Consider the following 6,714-nt stretch of genomic DNA (forward strand, 5'->3'; position numbering starts at 1 on the left):
CGCTAATTCCATTTGTCCATTTGTTTTAGGAGGGTCTTTGATCGTTCAGTTTGAGTGTAACTGATTTCTGCCCACGGAGGTTGCCAACGCGGTGTGGGGACAGTGGAACAGGGGCTTGAGATTGGATGATCAACCATGATCTCACTGAATGGTGGAGCAGACTGCATGGGCCGAATGGCCTGGGCCAGCTCCTGTTCAATGTCTCTTTTCTCTGCTGAGCGGTAGAGAGACGGGAGTTTACTTCTGAAGCTGCTTACTTGTGTCGGGGGTGTAGCTCAGTGGGAGAGCGCATGCTTCGCATGTATGAGGTCCCGGGTTCAATCCCCGGCATCTCCAGGCTGGTGACAGTGAATTTTGAACAGTGATGAGGATCCCTCGGAGCCGCTGTGAAATCCCGATCCGCTGAGAGTTGATAGACACACTTAATGCTTCGGTCTCACACCGCCTGCCCTGCCACCGGTCCGTTTTACCGACAGTCGACTGCAGGGAAGACGCTCACTTGGCCTTGGAAGGTCTCCGTTACCACAAACAACAACATTGCAGAAATAAATAATGTAACACTCACTGCTGAAATGTCGGGAACGAGGTATCCGACTGGATCGCAGCAAAGAGCGCACAGAGATAATAACCGGTTGGGACAGAAAGTAAGAAACCTGCAGGGGAGAAAGAGAAATGTGAAGAGAGAACGATAGGAGTAAGTCAGGAAAGAAAGAGCAGTCAGCATGGAAAGGATATGATGCAGGGACAGAGGAAGACAATTAAAAAGAACAAAGGGAGTGAGCAATGTTCACACAGAGTAATATAACGTTGGGGGCTGCAGGGTGACCTTATAGGTGTAGAAAATCAGGAGGGACATACATAAGTTGACTGTACACAGTCTTTTCCCTAGTATCGGGCAGTCTAAAACCCAGATTTAACAACATATCAACAAGACGATGTTTCCTCAACAGCAGAGTGCGCAGTGGGATAGTGCTGGGCACGTAACACTGAGGTCGATGGATCTAAACCATCCTCTGCTATTTCTCTTTCTGTTCAATACTCCAACCGCGCATTTTACAACGGGGTGGGGGGGGGGGTGTTATACAAACGTCACTAACACACACTCTCACACACAACGTGTTTAAGATAAGATGGGTACAGACAGGGGGGACCGATCACGGATAAAAATGGGGATGTTCCCGTGGAGCACAGGGCGTGTCAGGGTAACGGAGTGCGTGCGGGCGACATTTACCAGGATGTTGCCTGGAATGGAGCGCCTCAGTTACACGGAGAAACTGAAACGACAGAGTTAATAATCCTCGGAACAGGCGGCCGAGGAGTATGCACAATTATAGGGTATATTGAAGGTAATTTTCCCGTAGCAGATATTTCTAAAACCAGAGGGTATCCGAGGAAGAACTTCACGAAGAAGGTGGTTGGAATCAGCCCGGAGCACAGCCCTGTGATCCCCGTCACTTCCCTGCCAGGTGAGTACACTGGACCGTGCGGCACCCCGCTGCTCCCCATCTGTCACTACCTCGTCCGACCTTGTTGGTCTGAGAATTTATGCAGCCGTGAAGTCACCAAATTTAAACCCCTGTAAAGAGACGTTTGCATTTGAGGTGCGCACCTGCAAACAGGAAAGGTAAAGAAAATCGGCACCTGATGTGTTTGCAAAGCCAACAGTTCAGTTTGACAAAGAGACAAAGTGAGCTGCTGGTCCTTCTACACTGAAGGAATCCAACATTTGTTCAATCACATCAACAGGACTGAGAGGTTTAACGAGACCCCGGGATTGGATACTGTTTCTGAAGAGCGCCTCTCAGTTTTCCACCTTGCAGCCCATCCGCCATGTCGACGCCCATTCCCTTCACCTGTCGATATCCCCCTGAAGCCTCTCCGCATCCTCTTCACAACCCACACTGACACCCAGTTTTGTGTCAGCAGCAAACCTGGATATATTGTCCGTGAAAGTGAAACAAACTGCAGATACTGGAAATCCGAAGCAAGAACGGAAACTGCTGAAACACTCAGCGGGTCGGCAGTATCCGTGGGGAAACTGATTTAACGTTTTAGTTCGAAGACCCTTCACCTTCCAACCTGAAGCGTTCCCTCTGTTTCTCTCTCCACAGATGCTGCCCGACCCACTGAGTGTTTACCATTTTCGGTTTCATGTTGTCCGTGACTCCCTGATTCAAACTAATGATGAAGGTTGTGAAAAGTCGGCTCTCAGCATCGGTCCCTGGTCAACGCCTCCCAACCCGGGAATAGACCATTTATTCCCACTTCCCTCAGTGTGTCTCTGTGGCGCAATCGGTCAACGCGTTCAGCTGTTAACAGAAAGGTTGGTGGTTCGAGCCCACCCGGGGATGCTGGCGATCCGGCAGCTTTTGCTGTGCGTGTCATTGTCAGCTGGGTAACACTGCGATGTCCGGAGGCGGGCGCTCCCTGCTGCTGCCTCACTGGGCTCAGTGGGAGCCCTTCCTACGGGGTCTCAAACCCGGGAGTCCAGACGTTCTGCTTCCCTTTCACCGGATCTAATCGTCCTTGTAACTGATAGGTGGAATGTTGTGTTTCATTTGTTTTTTTTTGGTCTTTGATCATTCAGTTTGACTCTGAATAATTTCTCCCCACGGCTGTGATCCAGAGAGAGGTGAGAAAATGGAACAGGGAAGTGAACTTGATGATCAGCCATGTAGTTACTGAATAGGGGAGCAGCCACGAGGGGCCGAATGGCCTGCGCCATTTCTTATCCTCTATGTTTCAATGGCCACGATATATTCTCAGCGGGAGAAACACGGGAGGGAGCTTGTTTCTAAAGCTGTTGCAACAAACAATCTGCTGGAGCAACTGAGGGGGCCCAACAACATCTGCGTGGGAAAGGAGTTGTCGATGTTCCGACGTTCCGAGTCGTATCCCTGTATCAGGTCCCTACATTAGTCCGGATGCAGGGCTTCGACCTGAAACATCGACAGTTCCTTTCCTCCCACAGATGCGACTCGACCCGCTGAGTTCCTCCAGCAGATCGGAGACACAGGAGACTGCAGATGCTGGAAACTGGAGCAACACACAAACCGCCGGAGGGACTCAGCGGGTCAGGCAGCATCTGTGGAGGGAAATGGTCTGGGGACGTTTCGGGTCGTGATCCTTCACCTGGACCGGAACGTCGACCGTCCATTTCCCTCCATAGATGCTGCCCGACCCGCTGAGCTCCTCCAGCAGATTGTTTGTTGCTCCAGATTCCAGCATCTGCCGTCTCCTGCGTCTCAAAACCGCTCCCTTCTATCGGGGATGTAGCTCAGTGGGAGAGCGCATGCTTTGCATGTATGAGGTCCCGGGTTCAATCCCCGGCATCTCCACGCTGGTGACCGTGAATTTTGAACAGTGCTCGGAAATTCTTGGAGAAACGCGATGCTGCCCCGAGCCCCAGTGAGCTGGGAAAGTGACTTCTGACAGGGATAAATCACCCAATATTTCGCTCATCAACTGCAGCTTTATAAAACTTTAGTTAGGCCGCATCTGGAGTATTACATTCAGTTGTGGTCGCCCCATTAGAGGAAGATGTCGAGGATTTGGAGAGGGTGAAGAAGAGGTTTACCAATTTGCTGCCTGGATTAGGGGGCATGTGCCATGAGGAGAGGTTGGATAAACTTGGGTTATTCTCTCTGGAGTGGTGGAGGCTGGGGGGAGGGATCTGATAGAGGTTTATAAGTTTATGAGAGGCATAGATAGAGTAGACAGCCGGTATCTTTTCCCCAGGGTTGAAGCGTCTAATACCAGAGGGCATGCATTTAAGGTGATAGGGGTTAAGTTCAAAGGAGATGTGCAAAGCAAGTATTTTACACAGAGTGTGCTGGGTGCCTGGAATGCGCTGCCTGGTGTGGTGCTGGAGGGAAATACGATAGTGGTGTTCATGAAACTCTTAGATAGGCACATGAATGTGAGGGAGATGGTAGGATGCGGGCATTGTGCTGGCAGAAGGGAATTAGTTTAGTTGGGCATTTTATTACTAATATAATTGGTTCAGCACATTTTGGGCCGAAGGGACTGTTCCTGGGCTGTACTGTTCTATGTTCTATGGGACTCTCAGACAACCCCTCTTTAGTCAGTGTAATCCTTTTCTTGATTCGGCTTCGGCATCTGAGCCTTACTGGCGAGGACACAGGGTGAGGAGAAGGCATCCGCAGGGATGATTCACGGTCGCTTTGTGCCGGAGTGAAGCGCCGGGCTTGGGGCTTGGGGCAAGGACGGGGTAACCACCTGCCGGCCTGTTACTAAACCGTCCCATGTGGGAAAGTCAGAAACTCGCCCTTGCCGGCACAGGTCCAAAACCTCGGAGGGGCAGAGCGTAGGTTTGGGATCTGAGCGGACAACAGATTGTGCAGGTAACATATCAGGAGACTGAACTGTCATTTGGAGAGGCGGAGGCGATAGAATTGACGAGACGGGCGGCAGCATCAGTCCCGTTCTGAACGCTGAACGTCTCCGTTCCCACAGGCGACAAAGGACATTCGGGGAATAAGGTCAGAACAAGTCGAATGTAATTCTAGGTTTGACTGAAGATCGGGAGAGCGCGAACACAGTCCCCACCACCACACATTTTACAGTCGAGTGTCCCACATTTGGGACACGGCAGGTGTCAGCACACCCGGAGTGCAGTGGGCGAGCCTCAGCCCGGGAGAACAGCCTTGTGATCCCCGTCACTGCCCTGCCAGGTCAGTGCACTGGACCCTGCGGCACCCCGCTACTCCCCACCTGTCACTGCCCGGTCCCGGCCGCGTTGCTCTGGGAATTAGAGCCGCCGTTAACACACCGACCGTTATATCCGGAACACGGAACACACAGCGGGGAAGATAAACAAAATGTCCAACAGCAGGGCCGCAGTAACAGGGTCAATGAAATCATGTCAAACACAGTCATTGCTGAAATGTCGGGAACGAGGTATCCGACCGGGAGAGAGCACAGACAGCACAGGGATAGTGACCGGATGGGGCAGGGAGTCAGGAACAAGGAAAGGAAGACAGAGAGACAGGGGAAGAGAGACAGAAAGGAAATGTCAGGAAAGAAAGAGAAGTCAGCGAGGGAAAAGAAACGACAAATAAAACTGATCGAAGGGACGGCGGAACATTCACAGCGCAGCAACATCACACAATGTTTACCCACCAGCAGAGTGGCGCAGCGGCAGCGTGCTGGGCCCATAACCCAGAGGTCGATGGATCGAAACCATCCGCTGCTATTTACCTCGTCGGAAACAGCAATTTACCAATGAAGAGAGAATCCAAACTTCTCACACACAGACACAAACGACGGGAAACAAAAAAAAACTGCGGGCTGGTCAGGCATAAAAGTGGGACATTCCCGTCGGGCAGAGGGAGTGACGGAAGCCCTAGACGGACAGGAGAGGTTGCGGGGAGGATGATGTCTGAGGTGGGGCGCTTCAGTTAGAAGCAGGGAATGGACAGACGGGGGGTGTTTTCCATGGAGCGGAGGAGGGTGACGGGAACCTTGCAGAGTTTTCAAATATTATCAGGGGCGGAGGGAGTGAGAAACTTCTCCCCATTGCAGACATGTCTTTCACTGGAGGGCATCAGATGCAGAACTTCCCTACGAAGAGGGTGGTTGGGATCTGGAACCCACCCCCTGCGTGGGCAGGGACTCTCACAGTATTTGGCAAGTATCCAGATGAACCCTGGAATCGCCAAGACACTGAAGGCAACGGACTAAGTGCTGCAGGAGACATTATTCTGGATTTGTACTTGATGGTCAACATGGGCGTGATGGGCCAAATGGCCGGATTCTGTGCTGCAGAACCCTGTGACTCTATATTACATCTGTGAATGGAGAAGAGCGGGTTAAAGTTCCTCTGGGAACGGAGGGAGAGTGAGGGGAGAGATCCCACAGGGTGAACACAGGCAGAGGGCGGGGGTGAACACACTGACTTCACTCAGTGTGAACACGTCACCTGGGACATGCTGGGATGTGTCCTCGGTTGTTGTGGGGATCTGAGACAGAGTGACAGCAGGAAGCTGCACTGATCCGTTCATCGATTTCCCGGGAAAAGGTGGGGGACGGGATTTCCATCCCTGATCCACTGACCTGCCCACAGTGAACAATAATTAATGGAACAGCGATGGGATCTCCCTGACACTCACTGATCGAATCCAGGAAGCCGCACGCGGGTTAGCAGCAGCAGACCGCTCGGCCCCTCGTGTTCTGCACAGATCGTGTTGTGAGGAGATTAAAATTCTCCAGCCTGCGATGGCCGGGAATCGAACCCGGGTCAACTGCTTGGAAGGCAGCTATGCTCACCACTATACCACCATCGCTCCGTGATGCTGCAGGAGATGCGGGTACTGAACCGTCTCCAGTGCTGTTTGACTCTGTGACTCGATCACCAGTCCCCGAGCTGCTTTCTGACGGGTCATTCCTCACTCTGCTGCAGTCCCTGTTCCGTCCAGTTGATGTCGCCACCCTCCAACAGACCGGAGTCACACAGCACCCAGTGATTATTCAGCCGAGATCAGACCGAAGTGAGAGTCGATCCCTGAGATAGTCAAAGGGCTAGAAATCGTTTCCTGCCTCACACATAACTCAACTAGAAAAAATAAATCCTGATTAGAAATGTCCTTTGCAACCACATGCAGCTCGGCCCTAATGGAAGCCCCACCTGCGGCCAGTCCTTGAACACAACAAGTGACTGATTCGCTGGAGAATCCTGAGACCCCTCCGGTCACA

General features: G+C 52.0%; 5 non-coding genes across 5 annotated transcripts; 3 read left to right on the forward strand and 2 right to left on the reverse strand.

Moving 5' to 3' along the window:
* Positions 1–264: 264 nt before the first annotated feature.
* trnaa-cgc (transfer RNA alanine (anticodon CGC)) lies at positions 265–336 on the forward strand. Its single transcript has one exon. It is a non-coding gene; the product is annotated as a tRNA-Ala (tRNA).
* A 1,941-nt stretch (positions 337–2,277) lies between these two features.
* trnan-guu (transfer RNA asparagine (anticodon GUU)) lies at positions 2,278–2,351 on the forward strand. Its single transcript has one exon. It is a non-coding gene; the product is annotated as a tRNA-Asn (tRNA).
* A 915-nt stretch (positions 2,352–3,266) lies between these two features.
* Positions 3,267–3,338, forward strand: trnaa-ugc (transfer RNA alanine (anticodon UGC)). The gene has a single exon. It is a non-coding gene; the product is annotated as a tRNA-Ala (tRNA).
* Positions 3,339–4,541: 1,203 nt separating this feature from the next.
* Positions 4,542–4,702, reverse strand: LOC127567219 (U1 spliceosomal RNA). Its single transcript, XR_007955851.1, has one exon. It is a non-coding gene; the product is annotated as a U1 spliceosomal RNA (small nuclear RNA).
* Positions 4,703–6,233: 1,531 nt separating this feature from the next.
* On the reverse strand, positions 6,234–6,305 carry trnag-ucc (transfer RNA glycine (anticodon UCC)). Its single transcript has one exon. It is a non-coding gene; the product is annotated as a tRNA-Gly (tRNA).
* Between the last annotated feature and the right edge of the window lie 409 nt (positions 6,306–6,714).

The sequence above is a fragment of the Pristis pectinata genome, unplaced genomic scaffold, assembly GCF_009764475.1.
Source record: "Pristis pectinata isolate sPriPec2 unplaced genomic scaffold, sPriPec2.1.pri scaffold_214_arrow_ctg1, whole genome shotgun sequence".
Lineage (NCBI taxonomy): Eukaryota > Metazoa > Chordata > Chondrichthyes > Rhinopristiformes > Pristidae > Pristis > Pristis pectinata.